We start from the raw sequence: 18,729 nt of genomic DNA on the forward strand, positions 1-18,729 counted from the left end.
GCCTCCATTTTTTATAACCTAAGAGCTAGACTCAAGCTCAGAAGAAAGGGCTCTCTTACTGATTCACACTAAAGTGGACATGACTGCCTTTGGTGACCCAGAGTAAGGACCCAAGAGACTGGTCTCTTTTCATCCCCAAGCCCTCTCTGCCCGCCTCTCCCCTGGTGCACAATCCCACAGGAACTTGTCCTTCATCTAAAAAGTGTTGCTCAACCTTGGGCCAGATAATTCTTTGTTGAGGGGCTGTCCTGTGTAATACAGGATATTTAGCAGCGTCCCCGGCCTCTAACCACTAGATGCTGGTAGCGCCATCTCCCATCGTTGTGACAACCAAAGATGTCTCCAGACGTTGTCGGATGCCCTGGGGGAGGCAAAAATCACCCCCAGTTGAGAACCACTGATCTAGCCTCCCAAGGTCCTCAGGACCCCCAGCTACCATCTTTATGGGGCCCAGGTTTCCTCTTTTTAGGTGGGCTGAGGCGCTTTCCTGAGTGCAGGTCAGAGGAGGATGATCCCTAGGCTAGGTTATCACCCAGGCCATTGGAGTCGGGGCTCTTAACACAGCGCCCTCAGCCTTTGATGGATCAATTAGATAGCAGAGAGAACACAGAGGATCTGAATAGGCAATTAACACAGGTAAATGAGCAGAGGCAGGAAGCGTGGTGGGGAGAGGGTGGATTTTGGAGACAGACAGAGTGGGCTTGAATCCTGGCTCTACAAACCTTGTTATTTAACCTCCCAGGTCTACGTTTTCCTATCCACCAAGTGGAGATACTGGTGCCAAAGGCTTCTCTGATTGAGATGCTGCCTACAAAGCTATTACTGCAGGGCCTGGCCCTTGTTAGGCACCCAGGACCAAGACACTATTGTTATAGCTTTATCTATACAGATGCAAGCCTCTGTATCCTACAGACATTTGTAACCACATCATCATTTGCATCATTTTAGTTTTACGTCTGTCTCCCCACTGGAACCGTGTCATACCTACTCGCTGCAGTATCTCCACCCCTCACAGAGTCTGGTCCACAGTTGCTGCTCTCTGTTTGCTGAATGATTGCTAAAAATTGGATAAACTTTCAGATGCATCTTATACCCTGAGGGAACTCAGATCCTGCAGGCAGTTCGGTTTCCACTCCTGTGTCAGGGCAGTTACGTGGAGGTGTCTATGTGGTAATACCCTCAGCCATCCTTTGAGAACACTCAGTACGTACCAGGATTAGTATTTTTGTCAGTTATCTATTGCTGTGTAATAAATTACCACAAACTTTGTGGCTTCAACCAACACACATGTATTATCTCACAGTTCTGGGGGTTGGGGTCTGAGCACGGCTTAGCTGGGTCAGAATCTCCCATGAGGCTGCAATCAAGCTGCCAGTTGCTACTGAGGTCTCATCTGGAGACTCAGCTGGGGAAGGTCTGCTTCCAAGCTCACGTCCGTGGCTGTTGGCAGGATCCCATTTCTCGTGGGCTATGGGACTGAGGGCCTCAGTGATGCTGCTCATAGTCTCTTGCCCTGTGGTCCTCTCCATAAGGCAGCTCAGAACATGGCATCCAGCTTCATCAAAACCAGCAAGGGAGAGAGTGTGCTGGCAAGACTGAAGTTGCAATCTTATGTTATGTGATCACAGAAGTGACATCCACCCCTTTGCTGTGTTCTACTGGTTAGAAGCAAGTCACAGGTCCCGCCCACACTCAAGGGGAGGGGATTACGCAGGGTGTGGATCCCAGGAGGCTGAGATCACTGGAGATCCCCTTACAGTCTGTCTGCCACAGCACCTTATGGGCATCAGCTTGTTAAACCCACGACACAGGACAGATCTTATTACTGTCCCCGTTTTACAGATAAGGAAAGGAGGTAAGTTGTGGGTGTCACCATGACACTGCGACTCAGTCAACAATGACCCAAGGAGACAGTGTTGCGACTGTCATGTCTGTGCTCAGTCAATGTACTTGAATGAGTGTTTTACCATTTATTCTAAATTTTAAAAGATCTTTACCAAACTGTTAACAATGACAAATGCTGGCTGGAGAGATTGTGAATGATTTTTTATTAGCCTTGTTATATGTTGGCTTTAAAAGGAAACACACAAAAATATTATTTATGAAATAATACACGGAGATCAGAAGAGTAGAGGGTGAGACGGGCCTTGACATGGTCCAGAGCTGACGATCCTTTCAGCAATGGGTCAAGGGCAGGGGTCAAGGCTGACTGTTTGGGGTCTTCCCAGTTCTCCGTCAGTCTCCCTCAAGGCCAGATTCTCACCCCAGCCTCTCAGATTCTCCATTCTGGGGTGCCAGGAACCAGCACCCAATTTCCTGGTAGATCCAAGAACATCCTTAGAAAAGCAAAGAACAGGGCATTTTCCTATTAGTTTCGTTGTTATCGTTGCTCTATTTTTTCAAATAAGGGAAAGACAAATGTCATGCAAGTTACACAATTCGTACAGGATGTAGTTTTAGCCCCCAAACAACACTTGAGGCCGACAAAAAAAAAAAAAAAAAAAGAAAAGAAACTCAACAGTCTACTGAAGAACAATTTCATTTAGCAGATAATTTAGAATCTTGTAATTATTTTCTTAGTTTTCTTAAAACCGAAAAGTGCTAACAGTATTTCAAAGATCTTACTGCCGTTACTAACCAGAAGAGTGTTTGCATAATTGCAACGTGGCTCTTTGCAAGAACGATATGTCCCTCTTATTTAGAAATGAATTCTCTGTGGTGTCTTGTTTGTTGATGTGGGTTTTTTAAAGTGTTATCACTAATATGTTTCTGGACGTGAGCCAGATCACGGAACGTTTGGCAGGCGTTTGGCGCAGGCTGAGAGGAGGAGGTTTGGGGAAAGGCTGAAATTCTTTCTGTAATGCTTGGTGTTGGCCGGTGAGGCTCACATCTCAGTTTCCCAGCTGGGGCCCATGTCTGGACAACGCGCCTGATCACGGCCCGGGTGTGGGCTGAAGTTCTAGGGGCGCAGGAAGGTTCATGGCCTCGGTGGGTCTACAGCTGATCACTCCACAGCAGTGGAGTGAGAGGCAGCATCAATTTAGGAGCAAGCCTACATTCTGCCTCTAATATGCAGTCTTTGGGAAAGAGTTAACCGGGTTGTATGAGTCAGCATGGGGGAGGTCACGCTGTTGTAACAAACAGTCCAATGATCTCATAGTTTAAAACAACGAAGGTTCATTTCTTGCTCATCTCACTTGTCCAGTGCAGGCCAGCTGGTGTATCTCTGTTCACTGAAGTCACTCAGGGTCCCAGATGCAGGAGCAGCCGCCATCGTAGGACACTGCCATCTCAACGTACGTTTCCACGATCCCTGCAGCAGCAGACGAGAACAGTGGAGAGTAAGCACCAGCAATTAAATGCTCTGGCCAGGAAGCAATGCAATTAATTTTGCTCATATTTAATTGGCAAAAACTGGTCACATGACCACACCTAGTTTCAAGGGAAAGAGAACTTGTAACCCCCTGAACTTGGAAGTAGAGACCTGGATATTGACGAACATTAGTGACATCTACCACGTGGCTCTTGGAATGTTGGTGGTGGGGATCAGGGATTTTTGGGATCTGGGAAATTGGGTGCCCGAGAGAGGCTTCCCGTCGGATAGTAAATTTATCAGTTGTAATTAGTGGCTACATTCCCACCACCATCCTTATTGTTTTTGTGCCTCTTCATATTCTATGAAAGGTATCCACAAATATCTTGCTTAATTTTTTCAGTAATTATAAGAAAAAGTGATATTTTCTTTTTACCGTTAACATTGTACCAGGCACTTTACATACGTTGTCTCACCTAATCCTATATTACTATGAATCCCCATTTTACAGGCAGAACGACTAAGGCTCAGAGAGGTTAAGTGACCTGCCCAAGGTTGCACAGCTGTCAAGTGATGGAGTTAGGGTTTGAACCAAGGTAACGAGCAGCCAGGCCTCCCACTCTGGCCAGGCCTTCTCTTAAGGGGGGAGAAAAGAAGGCTGAAAAGGGGCTGATGTGGCTGATTATGTGAAACTGGATACTTAAGTTAGCTAGAAACATCTGATTGGGGTGATCAAGTAGACTCAGTGACCACTTTGGGCAAAATCTTAATTTCCAAGCCACCTACCTTCTTCCCTTCCCCTCAGATGTATCTTGATCTGTCTCTAAGCCAGGCCCCACTGGACGGAGCAGGGTTTGGGTTGGTTTTCTGGATGCTGTTGGTGGGGAGGGGAAGAGGCCTTGAGGAGATGTGGAGCAGCCCCGACCTCAGGGAGACAGCAGCTAGAGGGTCTTCTCTCCAAGGATCCGGGGTGGGAGGGGCCTTCTTGGTGAGCTCATCAAGGCCAGAGGTGATGCCCCTTCTGCCTCCTTGCAGCCTCAGCCCCATCTGTTTCCCTGCCGTCTCCGGAGGCTGCTGGGCTGACCCCTTTCACTAGCACTTAGAGAAAGGAGTTTTGAAACATGCTTGTGTCAGTGAGCCCCCAGAACCCCGAATCAGAAGGAAACGCTTTAGAACAGCATTGTTCCATAGAACTTTCTGCAGTGATGGAAATGATCTTCTGCACTGTCCAATACGGTAGCCACCAGCCAGTGTGGCCATGGAGTGCTTGGAATATGACTAGTGAGACTTAAGAACTGAGTTTTTCACGTTATTAAAATTAAAATTAATTTAAACGTAAATAGTCACATGTGGCTATGACTACCATATTGGATAATGCAGCTTCAAGACAGCACTTCCTAAAAAACAGGACACACCCTTAAATAGTTCACAGACACAGCTTTCAACAGCCTGGAATCACATGGTGAGAAATTATCCCCCTTTTCTCTCGTCTTCCCCCGACCTTGGGATTCCAGCAAGAAGAAAGTCTCTGTGGACACTGACAGGCTCACCTCCCTTTTTAATGAAGAGGGAGCATAAACAGGCCTGGAACCTTCGGCAGGTGAAAGCATTTGGCTTAAATTAATAACATCCTTTTCTTGTTGTTCTTTGTATTCATTTGTATGGTTACCGTCAATTCTTGGCAAGAGAAACTGGTTTTCCATCTATGATTGTGACATAGAGTTTCATTTTAAAATAAAATTTTAAAAATGAAGAAAATAATGAGTTCAACAGCATGGTGACTATAGTTAGTAATACTGTATTGTGTACTTGAAAGTTGCTAAGAGAGTAGATCTTAAATGTTCTCACCATAACAACAATGACAACAAGATGGTAATTATGTGAGGCGGAGGAGGTGTTAACTAACCTTATCCCGGTAAACATTCTGCAATATACACGTGTATCAAATCATTACATCATACACCTTAAACTTACTCGATGTGACATGTCAATTGTATCTCAATAAAGCTGGGAGGAAAAAAAAGAAACATAGAAAATGAAAAAAACAAATTGCGTTTTAAATTCTATACAGGATTGAAAATTAATTTCCTCTAGCACCCACCTGAAAGAATCTCAGAAATTTAATTCTGAAAAAAAGAAACAGCAACCCACCTGAAATGAAATCAGAATCATTTCTTTTATTGTTTAAGGGTCAAAAATAGGCAAAATGTATCTGTTTTAGGGTTACAGGCATTGTGGTAATATAAGAGGTAAGGGAAAATTTTTAAAAATATGGTAATATTTTATAAACCAATGTGACTTCAATTAAAAAAAGTGGTAATATTTCTGTGGAAGAAGAAGCAGGAGTTATGGTAGGAGATGGATAAAGAAGTTCTTCAGAACTGTTGATGTTCAACACTGGAGTTGGCTGGGAGGTACATTATACATAGACTTTCAAAAACTGTACATTTATACTATACATTCTCATTTTTCTATTCATATTTGTCATATATAAACAAATAAGAATTTCAAATAAAAATGAGTTTGCTTAAACAAAAATATTAAGTCAGTGGAAAAGTGAACGTACAGTATACAGATAAGAAAAAGATTACCTTGATGGTACTTTAGCACCCTGATTTCTCCAAAGACAATGGTTTTTTTTTTTTTTGATGAAGAAGATTAGCCCTGAGCTAAGATCTGTTGCTAATCCTCCTCTTTTTGCTGAGAAAGATTGTCGCTGAGCTAATATCTGTGCCCATCTTCCTCTATTTTGTATGTGGGACACCACCACGGCGTGGCTTGATGAGCGGTGTAGGTCTGTGCCTGGGATCTGAACCTGTGAACCCTGGGCTGCCAAAGTGGAGCTTGAGAACTTAACGACCACGCCACTGGGACCCCCAATGTCGTTTTTTAAATTATGTATTTATTTATTTATTTATTTTTTGTGAGAAAGATCAGCCCTGTGCTAACATCTGCCAATCCTCCTCTTTTTTTGCTGAGGAAGACTGGCCCTGGGCTAACATCCGTGCCCATCTTCCTCCACTTTATATGGGACGCCCCCACAGCATGGCTTGCCAAGTGATGTGTTGGTGTGCACCTGGGATCTGAACTGGCGAATCCCGGGCCGCCACAGCGGAGTGTGCGCACTTAACCGCTTGCGCCACCGGGCCGGCCCCGCAATGTTGTTTTTTTTTAAATGAACTTCTTGTTTTTTAATAACTTTAGATTTACAGAAAAGTTGCAAAGATGGTAGTGGGAGTTCCCATTGAATCTTCCCCCAGCTCTCCCAATGTTGAATCTTACGTATCCATGGCGTATTCGTTGAAACTAAGAAATTAACATTGGTAAAATACCACTAACTGAACTCTAGACTTCATTCGGATTTCACCAGTTTTTCCACTAACGTCCTTTTTTCTGTTCCAGGGTCCAATCCACGGCATGACATTGCGTTCAGCTAAGCCAGTCTCTTGGATTCTGGGCTTGTCTGGGGAGGAAATGCTGGTCCCAGCCCAGAAACTTCCCAGTAAATTTCTACAGCCCCAACCTGAACGTTGTCATTGAGGACTTCATGGTACCACGTGGGCCTATGGCCCTCAAGCCTGGCAATGAAAACCTCTGCCTTTGTTTATCCTCCAGGAGCTACAACCCGGCTCCGTATCTGCCCCATTGTGACCTGGGGCCATTGGTTTGGGAGCCGCTGGTTCCACCGGCCAGAGACAAGGCTTTGCATTGATCCCTCGTACATTTCACTTTGGTAGGTTCAGCTTAAAGACTCTGAGGAGAACCCCAGGAGCTCTTTGACTTCAGTGAGGGAGAGATCTGCCTGGGAAGGACTATCAGGAAGCCTCTTGAGGGAGCGAGCAGTGCCTTGAAAGTTGGTAGGTTCTGGATCAGAAGAGAAAAGCTGAGAGGGTGGGGGTGAGGGAGGGTCCTGGGACGGACATCTCCATTTTATGTGGTATTTTATCCTCATCAGATGGTCATCATCACATCTCTGCTTGCATGCCACTAGTAACGGGGAGGTCACTCCCTCCAAGGCAACTCCTCTCATCTTTGGACAGTTCTGAATTGGATTCACAGGGTTCTACCTGTCTCTCTGTGTTATTTACTCACTGGCTCTCTTCCGAGTGACAGCCTTTTAGCCTTTCAAGGCTGCGATACGTTCTCCAAGAGCTTCTTCATTTCTAAGTAAGGTACAGTTTAAGGATCTGTGTCTCTTGGTTGCTCTTCACAGAACAAGCTCTACCCATTGTCTATTCCTCCTGAAGTGTGCAGTCCAGAAGGACACAGAATATTTTGGATGTGGGGCTGACCAGTTCAGAGCAGAGTAGTGGTTCTAAGCCTGGGGCGATTTTGCCCCCAGGGGACATTTGGCAATGTCTGGAGACAATTCTGATCATCACAAATAGGTGTGTGTGTGTATGTGTGTGTACATGTGTGCAAGCCACTGGCATAGAGTGGGTCGAGGCCAGGGATGATGCCAAACTGCCCACAATGACCAGGACAGCCCCCACCACGAAGAATCACTCAGCCCCAAATGCCAATAGTGCCCTTGTTGAGAAATCCTGGGGTAGACGATTCCGGTCACCTCTTCTCTGCTCCCATTAACGCAGCCTAAGATGGTATTAGTCTTGCAGTCAGCCACATCGCTCCATGGTTTGGGGTAAATATTTCATCAACTTAAAATCTTTTGGTCTTTTTCTCCCAGAGACCAGGTCTGTGAGACAGCTTCTCCACCCCAGAGCTGAACAAACCAGGGGACAAGGGAGTCTTACTCAAGGTCCACAATATTCTCCAAAAGTTGCACTCCGCTCCATCTGCACGGTCGCCTACCCTAACACAAGCCCCATGACCTCTGGCCTGAATCACTAGAACAGAGCTCACAGCGAATGAGCAGATGGCACTGAAAACATGTGCGGGGGTCGTCCTAGTTGTTCACGTCCATTTTATAGATGAGGAGACTGAGGCCCCAGGTCACGTGACTGAGAAGTAGAGAAGTCGGGTCTTCAAACTCAGGTCACCTGGCTCCAGAGTCTGTGCTCTCGACACCAAGCCAAACTCGCAGTTTCTTCTTCCTTCTTCTCTGGCCTCCATGACCCTTGCTCCATCCAGCACCAAAGTGATCTTGTAAAAATGCAGATGGCATCCTGTTTCTGTCACTTGCCTGCATAAAAGCCTCCAGCGGTTGCTTGTGCACTTCTGATTTAATAAAGCTCTTGTTGCGGGTCCCACCTGCTCTCCCACCAGAGCTCCCCGGGTGTTCCTTTGCGCCTCTGTCCCTTCACACGGGTCTTCACCCTGCTCTCAGGCACACCAGCTCCTTTCCTCCTTTCCTCTCCAAGTCTTTGCACTTGCTGGGCCTTGGAGAGCCTTCTCCGCGCCCTGCCCTTCAGAAGCCTGGCGCCTTACTCTTCCAGGACACCTCCTCCGGGATGCCTGCCTGGATTGCTCCATCGCTGTAGATCTCTCTCCCCAGTCTTGACCCCTTGGAAGCCTCAGCCACTGCGCCCTGTTGATGTCCCTTATCTCAATCTCACAACCTACCACCATTTGTTTATTGACTGACTTTCCTGCTTGTGGCTCGTCTCCTCCACTCGTCTGTGGCCCATAGCAGGAAATTTAAAAAACTGAAGCAGCCATTGCTATTTCTGGTTCCCATTTTGCAGATTAGAACATTGAGGTTCAGCGATGTTAACTCCCTCATATATAGAGTGTGCATGTGTGTTGCAGGGGCAGGTGGCCTGAAGTGTTCAAACTTCACCCTTGACGCAGGACCGCCTCACCTAGAACATTCTGTCTTTACCTTAGATCCCTAACACATCAGAAAAGCCGTGGCTAGGAAGAGATTGTGGGCGAGGCAGAAAGAAAGGAACCAGAGGGAGTTAAGCAAGGATACAAGAAAGAGGCCGAATCTGGAGCGTGGAGAGGAGATTGACATAGCGGGAGAGATTTTTCCCATCAATTAACACAGGCTTCATAGAAACGGAAAGTATTCCTGGCAGTCTCGCCCTCTTAATACATCATATCTCTAATCCCCAGCGCCCTCTGACCTTACCCATAATCCCTCCTCTTTTGTACTGCTGCCTGAAACCTTCCTACCCCGGACCAAGTAACATCCCTGGTGAGGTCTGAGCAGAAGAAAGACGGTGGCAGGGAGCGGGTGGGGCGGGGGAGGGGGGAGAATACACTCTCCCAAGTGTTTGACCAACAAAATCTAGCTAAATTCCCCAGCCCACGCAGTCAACTGTTCTTCTGAAAGGCCTGGGAGCCTCACCCTGTCTCTTCGGAGCCTCCCCAGCCCCCCGTTCCCCCCTTGCTCCCCTGCCGTCGCTGAGACACAAAGCTGGGCCCTGGATTATCTTAATTTCCATATGGAGAGCTGTGTAAGCCAGTTCAATGCATGGCCAGTCATTTTGTTCACAACTTTGCAGCAAGCAGGAGCGAAAGCCACTGGGAAATTAGCCATTCATCCTATCTCACCTTGTGTGTGCATGCATAGATCAGGAGACGCAGAGGCGCGGGGAAATCGAGGCTCCTTTGTTAATTACTGCTTCGGGCCCTGGCCCGCGGGGGGGCGCTTCCCCTGACACTCGCTGCAGCTCTCGATTTTAAAGGGAAACAAAATATGTATATATATTGCATTTGCTTTTAAGCAGCAGTGGGGGAATAAGGCTTATGCATTTGTGTTTCTTGGAACTGGGCCGCCAGGAGTTGTCTGATAGTCTCATATCTGCTTCCCTTACACACACAGACACAGTCCACCCCGTCCCACCTACACCCTACCTCCCTATACACCCACGCAGGGAATCCACCCCATCCTACTCTCTTACACACCCACACACACCATCTCCCTCCTATCTGCACAGACACACACACACACACACCATCTTCATCCTATCTGTACAAACACACACACTCACACAGTCTACCCCGCCCCACAATCCCTCCCCAGTCAATGAAACCTCTGGTTTGGGTGACCCCTTTTGACAATGCCTCCGGGCCTCTCTCATGACCCCCACAGGGTCTCCTCTCCTCCCTGCGGCCCCCTGCCCTGTCCCCACCCTGGCATTCTCCCCGCGGGTCCTAGTCCTGGAGGGCTTCTTCAGTCAGCCAGCCCCCCCTGCTGTCTCTAAGCTTCCCTGCACCTCCGTGGGCCCTCCTGCCTCCCCGGAGCTGGAGGCCTCCCCCAGACCTCGCTCCCTGACCCCCCGTGAAGCCCCCACCCCACAGGGAGCCCAGGACTGCAGAGATGGGGCCTCCTATCCTCATCCCCGACTTCCCCAGGGTCTCTGCACGGGGCCACGTCGTCCTCTCCCCACCACCAAACTCAGGACCAGGAAGGTCCGTGTGCCAAGGAAGGGGAGAGAAGAGAGAGCGGCAGGATTCTGGGGGGAGAACTGGACAGAAAAGGGAAGATGGCTGAAGAAATAAAAATACCACTGGAAAAAGCTTCCAGGAGGTTCAGAGAGGCCCCGACAGAGAGGGGAGAGGGAAGGAAGAAAGGATGGGAGGGCTCGGGTGGCCTCTTGGGTGTTTGGGGTTGGCCCTTCGCCTTAGACGAGACTCGCCATCATCCGCGCAGGCGAGGCCATGTGGCTTCCTGGGGCTGGAGTGCGGCTGGCCAGTGGCTCCACAGCCCCTTGCGTTCACCAGAGCACCACTGACCTCATCTGAGAAACGGGCCAAAGACGGGACCTACCTCGGGGGGGTTGCCGTGAGGATGGAGTGAGCGATTAACCAGGGCGAGCGGCTGGTTCAGTGGCGCACTCCGTGAACGGGGAGGCAGAGCTGGTGGATTTGGAATAGAGTACGTGCTCAGAGAAGTCATCCTGACTACAGTGCCTGGCGTCCAGCAGATGCTGAAAAACGGAAGGCACACAGAAAACATGGCGGCTCCTCAAAAAATTAAAAATAGAACCACCATATGATCCCACGATTCCACTTCTGGGTATTTATCCAAAGGAAACAAAATCACTATGTCACAGAGATCTCTGCACCCCCGTGTTCCCTGCAGCATTATTCACAATAGCCAAGACACGGAAAAACCTAGGTGTCCATCAACAGATGAATGGGTAAAGAAGATGTTCTATATATACACAATGGAATACTATTCAGCCATAAAAAAGAGGGAAATCCTGTCCATTTGTGACAACTTGGGTGAACCTTGAGGGCATTATGCTAAGTGAAATAATTCAGACAGGGAAAGACAAACACTGTATGATCTCACTTATATGTGGAATCTACCCCCACTCCCCACCCCACCAAAAAACCCAAACCAGAACCAAACTCACAGAAGAAGAGATCAGATTTGTGTTTACCAGAGGCAGGGGGTGGAGGGAGGGAGAAGTGGAGGAAGGTAGTCAAAAGGTACAAACTTCCAGTTATCAGACAAATAAGTCCTGGGGATGTAAAGAACAGCATGGTGAAAATAGCTAACGCTGCTGTGTGGTACATTTGAAAGTTACTAAGAGAGTTGTTCCTAAAAGTTCTCATCACAGGAAAAACCATTTTCTTGTATCTATATGAGATGATGGATGTTAACTAAAGTTATTGTGGTAACCATTTCGCAATATATGTAAGTCAAGTCATGATGCTGTAAACCTTAACCTTAAACAGTGCTGCGTGTCAATTATAGCTCCATAAAACTGAAAGAAAAAATTGGGGGTGATTACTATTGTGGCTGTTAGTGTCATAATCACTAATACTTCTACAACTATTACTATTTCTGCTACATTACAATGCCTGGAATATACTAGGTCCTTAATAAATGGTATTTAACATCAGACCATTAATCAAATAATCCAGGAAAATGGCCCCAGCACAGGGGGCCCTAACACAGGGAGAAATGACTCCAAAGGAGGCAGTTTGGCCAGGAAAGCTTCCCAGGGGTGGGCACATATCAGTTGGGCTCTGCAGGATGAGTAGGAGCTGGCCGGCAGAGGGAGGCAGGGAGCCTCACTGATGTATGTCCTCACTCTTATCCAGGAGGACAGGATAGGGTGAGGCCAGAGGGAGGGTGGGAGGAGCGTCCACTGTGGCTGGACAGGGAAGACTCAGCCCCAGCACCCTGGGGAAGCCCCCAGGCAAAGAGGGCCCCAGCTCTTTGCAGTGGCCGAGAGTTTGGGCTCTGAAGTCAGATGCCTGGTAAGCGACTTTACGTCCCTGAGCCTCTGTTTGCTCACCTGTAGAACGGGGATGATAATGGAAAGAGATTGATGGAGGTGGTGTGGAAAGAATGACGCACAGTCTCTGGAACCAGTAAGTGTGCAAAGAACAGTGGGAATCATAACTTAGATATTGACCAACTACCCCCCACCCCCCAAGAATATCCCATGTGAGCATGTCTGTGCTGACTCAATCATGAAGAGCTGGAACCTCCCTCTCCTCGGCAGGCCTGTTGTCAAGCTGATTTGCAAACCTCGACCACAGCAGAGACCCCATCTCCTTCCGCTCCCCGCCTGGCACCCTCAGCTCCATCCCGTCGCCTCCCCCAGCCTTTGCACATGCTGGTGCCTCTGCCTGGGACACCATCCCCTCTTCTCTCTCTGGTTTGCTCTGTCTCATCCTCTGGGTCCCGGCTTAGATGCCAGCTCCCCTCGGAGGCCTTCTGGGCTCTGCAAGCTAAGAGGGTCCCAGGCCCTCTTGGGAGCCCCTGCAGTTCCCTACACTTTCCATCAGGCACTTGTCACCCTGTGTCATTGCTGTTCCCCTGCTCGACTGTGAGCAATATGTGGCCAGGGAGCACATAGCAGGGGTCGGGCACACAGTAGGTGCTCAATAAAAAATGTCTGGATGCACAACTGATCCCTGGGGAACAGTTCAAGTTTTCTGGGCCACCTCCTGCAGAGCCCCCATGATGAGCCCTGATTAATGGCCAGAATGTCTTGGCTCCCTCTTCCCTGAGTCCCGTCCAGCTAAATAAGGTGCTCCAGAGTCCCTGCCTGACTTAGGCATCATCTCCAGGGGGCCCCATTCAGCCCCTCCTCCTCCTCCTCCAGGAAGCCTTCCCTGATACCCCCAGTGGTGTGTGCTTGAGTTCTCCTCTGATCTGCCAGAGCCCCTTGGGATGGCCATTCCGTTTGGGTGGTGCTAACTCTTCACACCCTAATTAGGGGCCTCCCCCTGCTGTGAATTCAGAACGGGCTCTCAGGCAAGGCGATTTTGTGTCTCTCCATTTCTGGAGTCAGAGTGCCAGGGCACAGTCATGGAAGGCCTATTTATAGACTTCGGGACATTCCACCAGTTGCTTTACCTCCCGGTGCCTCAGTATTCTCATCTGTAGAATGGGTATAATGACACCTCCCTCTGAGGGTTGCTGGAGGATTCACTGAGCTCATGCAGCTAGCAGTGAGCAGGGCTCTTAACAAAGCCAGCTGCTCTATAAAGCCACCCTTTTGTAGCTCTTACAGCACTTAAGACAAAGCCCGGCATAAGTAGGTGCTCAGTTAATGCCCAAAGAATGCAAAGCAATAATGTATTATTTTGCTAGCTGGATAATCTCAGGCAAGGTTCTGAGCCTCAATTTCTGCATCTGGAAAATGAGAATAATAATTGTACTTACCTTGCCTGGGCTTCTTGTTGAGGTATATGGCATTAAGTAAATAAAATATTGAGCCTCAAGTAGGACCAGAATGAACAGAAATATCTAACACTCGCAAGATACTTCCTAAGTGCCAGGCCCTTTCCTTAGGCATCGAATCCTCCCGGCAATGGCACGAGGGAGGAACTGTCATTATCACAGATGAGGAAACTCAGGCACAGAGAGGTGAAGCTACTTAAACAAAGTCACACAGCTATGCCTCTGCTGTGTTGTGTGACCTTGGGCAAATGACTTCCCATCTCTGAGCCTCAGTTTCACATCCATAGAATGGGGTAGACTAGCCCCTCCCCATAGAGCTGGAGTGTGGGATACATAAGCGAGAGCCACGAGGATCTTCGCACGTCTGAAGAGCAGCAGCCCACGCCCTTCGGCTGGAGAGAGGCCAGGGTCACCTCCTCTGGGCCCGGGCCCGCGCTGGAGGGGCAGGGCGGAGATTCCGAGAGTGGCCCGTTGGGCTTTCCGGCTGGCGCCCGCGCGGTGTCAGGCGGTGGGTGATGGATCGGCTCGGACACACTCCACAATAGCTCGCAGACACTCTATTACCCGGTGATTGTCTGCCCGGCGGCCCCGCTCGGGCCGCGCTGCCACAGATAATGGCCCAGAACAAAGATGGCAGCTGCTTTGTAGGGGAACAGATTTGTGGCAAGTTGAGATAAAATAAAGAGGAAGGAGAAAGGGGAGAGGAGACGGCAGGCGGGGGGCAGAAAACATAAAGGAAAACGGAGGGAGTGGGGGGGAGAGGACGGAGGGACCGAAGCCAAGATGTCGCGGGCAGAGAAGGGTGGTGGGGCTCAGGCTGGTGAAAGGAAACCGGAGGGCTGGCTTTGTCCAATAATAATGACGATAATGATGGCGATAATAATAATGGGGATAATGTGCTGCAAGCTCTTGGGGCTGTCCGGGAAGGGGCCCCAGTAGCTTCGGCCGAGCTGATCATTTTCATCCCTGTCCTTACTCACAAATAGTGGTGGCTCTGGCCAATGGGGGTCCGGGCCATGAGGTTCCACCCAACTTCGGAGGTCCAGTTTCCAGCCTCCCATCTTTATTCTAGGCTCAAAGAAGGCGGAAGGAGGGAGAAGGTAGAGGGATGCCCACCTGGCTGAGGTAGCTCCTTTTGAAGAGCTCCTAAGACCCCCTCTCAGTGACTTTGGTTGACATGTCATTGCCCAGCCTCGCTGCAAGGAGAGCTGGAAAAGGCGTTCTTTTTGGGCCAAAGCTGCCTGGAATAAAACCCAGATTCTTTAGCAAGGATGGTGGCGAAAAGGACGCTGGGTAGGCAGTTAGCTCTCCCCACCACGGGTGCTTCACACGAGCCTTTATTGAGTATGGATTATGTACCACAGTAGCCCACGTAACGCCTCACCTGGAAAAGAGGCAGCGTGATGATCCATTTTGCAGACAGGGCAACTGAGGCTCAGAGACTTGGAGTGACTGCCCAGGGCCACACAGCAGAGGCAGCACTCGAACCCAGGACCGTCCAATGCCCAAGTCCATTCCCGTGAACACAACGTGGTCTAGATTTCTGCTGGGTTTCTCCTCCTTCACCCAAAGAGGCTCGGAATAAGGTCGTCATCTTAATATTCGGGGCTGGGGTGGGCGGGGCAAGAAAATAGACTTTATGACTTAAGGAGGGAGAGGGGTACGAGCCAGGCTGGAGGAAGCATGGACTGAGGGCAGAGACTGGGTGACGATGATGACAATAGTGACAATAATGTCCGCCAATGACCTTCACTTTTCAAAGCACTTCCTGGCTGGTATCTCAGGAGAAGTCCCCAGTTGCCTGTCCCTCGGGGCAGCTATCGGCAGCTCCGTTGAACAGGTGGGGAACCAGACACGACACCCTAAAGCTGAAGGGACGGGTCAAGCCCAGACTTGCGTCAGCTCATTGTTTCCTCTGCCTAGAAGGTGCTGCCATGAAGCACTCTCCTCCTCCTTCAAGGCCTGGTGGGATGTCCCTTCCTCCAGAAAACCCTCCCAGCTCCCTCTGCTTCCTCCTGGGTTTGTCCCCACCTGGGACATCGCTGGCCCAGGAGCAGGGCTGTGAGCGCCTGCACGGCGGGAACTGTGTCTCATTTTCCCCTGTGTCCCCAGTGCCTGGCTCAGCCCACACGGCCCTGAGGTGGCAGGGAGTGGAATGGTGCACCTGCACTATTGTGATTTAGGGACATGGGTCCCACTAGTGAGGCGACCACAGGCCAATCACTTCACCTCTCCAGGCCTCGGTTTCCTCATCTGTCAGCTGGGGGTAACCATCATGCCTACCTTGATGGTGAGGATGAGCTGAGAGAATGCGTGCATCACAGAGCTGACGTACAGTAAGTGCTCAATAAACGTTACCTCTCGAGCCTTCCTTGTCTCTGCTGCAGCATGCAGACAACACCCACCCTACCTCTCAGGGCAGTTGTGTGGCTAAACGATGGAGGCCACCCGAGTAACGTGCTCAGAGCGCAGCCTGGAAACGGAAAGTACTCCTGGCAGTCTGGCCCTCTTAATACATCATCTGTCTAATCCCTGCCCCTCTGACCTTACCCATAAGCCCTCCTCTCTTGTACTGCTGCCTGAGACCTTCCCACCCCGGACCAAGTGACATCCCTCGTGAGGTCGGAGCAGAAGAGAGGCGGTGGCAGGGAGTGGGTGGGGCGGGGAGGGGGAGCATACACTCTCCCCGGTGTTTGAGCTGCAGAATCCAGCTAAGTTCCCCCGCCCACACAGTCAACTGTTCTTCTGAAAGGCCTGGGAGCCTCACCCGGTCTCTTTGGAGCTCAGAAGCCTGGGCTGCTCAAGGATGTGGGTCTGCATTGAAGAGCCACCGAGGAATGTTGCCTCTAGATCCCCCCTAACCTCGTTGGCCTTGCGCTAACAACCTTTGTGCCAAGCCGGCATTAACCGCTGGAACCAATGCCACTGTTTGCCGCACTTGTAACCAAACAGGTTCGTGCATGGGGGTCTAAGCGCCTACCGTGTGCAGGACCCAGGGTCTAAAGCAGCCCCCGCCCGATGGAAATAGATCGGGGTCACATACATCACTCCAAATGTCCTCGGATCCTCATCTTAGAGAGTAAAAGGAAACGGGTGAAATTAATTTTAATGACAGGCTTGATTTAACCCCACATATCCAAATATTTTCATTTCAATCTGTAATCAGTATAGAAATATCTTTAACGTGATATTTTACATACCTTTCTTTTTTCTACTAAATCTTCAAAATCCAGTGTGTATTTCGCGAAATGTCCAGCGCTCCAGAGCCACAGCTGGCCAGTGGTTACCATATTAGGCAGTGCGGTTCTAGAAAGAAGTGGGGTTTGCAACGGACCTTAAACCAAATAGTTTTTGGCTTTTTTTATTTTATTTTATTTTTTAAAGAAAGCAAGCGTTGCTCCATTCTGTAGCCACTCTCTCTTTTTTCTTTTTCTTCTCTCTCTCTCTATATATCTGTATCTATATATTTTAAGTTGCTGAACTAGAACATTCTTTGAACTAACCCTGAATTATTGGGCAATCTGCTTGTCCAGGGGACCGGTCCCTGGGCCACATTCAAGAGAAACTGGGGTGTCCTTGTCACCCTAGAGCCGGAGCGCAGAGCTTGCCTCCTCTCTGGAGAAAAAGATATATAACGCCGAATGCTGTGAAATTTGCCGCTGTGAGAACAGCTAATTTTTCACACCCAGACGAACTGGCTGGGTTTGTTAAAGCCCAAGATAATCAAATAATCATTATAACTCATCTTCGCCCCTCCTGTCTTTCGCTCTTTGTACCATTAATGTCCCAGTGGGGAGCAGCTCTGGAGAGTTCAGACCGAGTCTATTTAGATAACCTTCCGGTTGGTCTTCTGAGAGCAAAATCTCCCTCCTGGAGTATCTTACAACAAATGAACCAATCCTCTCTAATCTTCTTATCGTTGTAGCCTCTGCTCCAGGCCTGGTTATCTCGCAGGCTGGCAAAAGAGAGAAAGAGACAGATTTATACGTATATATTTATGTTTTATAGAAATTTATATAAATATATGTATATGCACGAAATAATAAAGAGGAGACACCAGGCAGGAAGCTGGGCTCTTTTCTCTCTCTCCCTTGTGAGGCAGCCCTGCCACAGCCGGCCCGCCCTCTGCCAGGCCAGGGAGCACAGAGAAGGTTCTAGTGGCCGGCGTGTGCTCTTTTCCCTCCACCGGGTGGTGGGGCTGGCCGGGCTGGGGAGGGGGCTGGACGGGGAGGGTGAGTGAGCGCCTCCCAGACGGGACCTGGGAGGGGTCTGCCCTGGTCAGTGGGGCAGGGGGCGCACCCGAGTGGCCATCTCCCCCGGGACCCTGCTCCATCTGGCGTCGAGGTTTCCCACATTTGTCCCACAGTTGGGTCTTTCTCATCTCTATTTTCCCTTATTCAGTGCTGTCTGTTTTTCTTCTCATCTTTCTTTCTTTTTTTTGTGTTTTGTTTTTAAAGCTCTCTTCCCTCCAACTTCTCTCCCAAGTTCTCCCTCTGTGTTCTCCTCTCTCCTCTCTCTGTCTCTGTCTGTCTTTGTCTCTCGCCCTCCTGTATTTCTTTCCCTGTGTCTCTGTCAGCCTCCCTCTCTCTGCCTCTGTCTCAGTGTCTCTCTGTTCTCTCTCTTCTCTTTCTCTCTCTCTCTCTTTCTTCCTCTATCTCAGCACCTCTCCCTCTCTCTCATTTGTTCTCTCCCCACTCCTCTCTGCCAGCCCCTCCCTGCAGCTCCCTCCCGGAGTGCTCTCTCTCCCCCCCCTTCCCCTCCGTCAGCCCCCACCCTGCCCCTCCCTTCCCCAGCATGGTGGGCCCTCCAGCCTCCCTCGCCCACCTGCCCCTCCTCACGCTCCCGTTCTTTCCCTCGC

This window comes from Diceros bicornis, chromosome 35 (assembly GCF_020826845.1).
Source record: "Diceros bicornis minor isolate mBicDic1 chromosome 35, mDicBic1.mat.cur, whole genome shotgun sequence".
NCBI classification, from domain to species: Eukaryota; Metazoa; Chordata; class Mammalia; order Perissodactyla; family Rhinocerotidae; genus Diceros; species Diceros bicornis.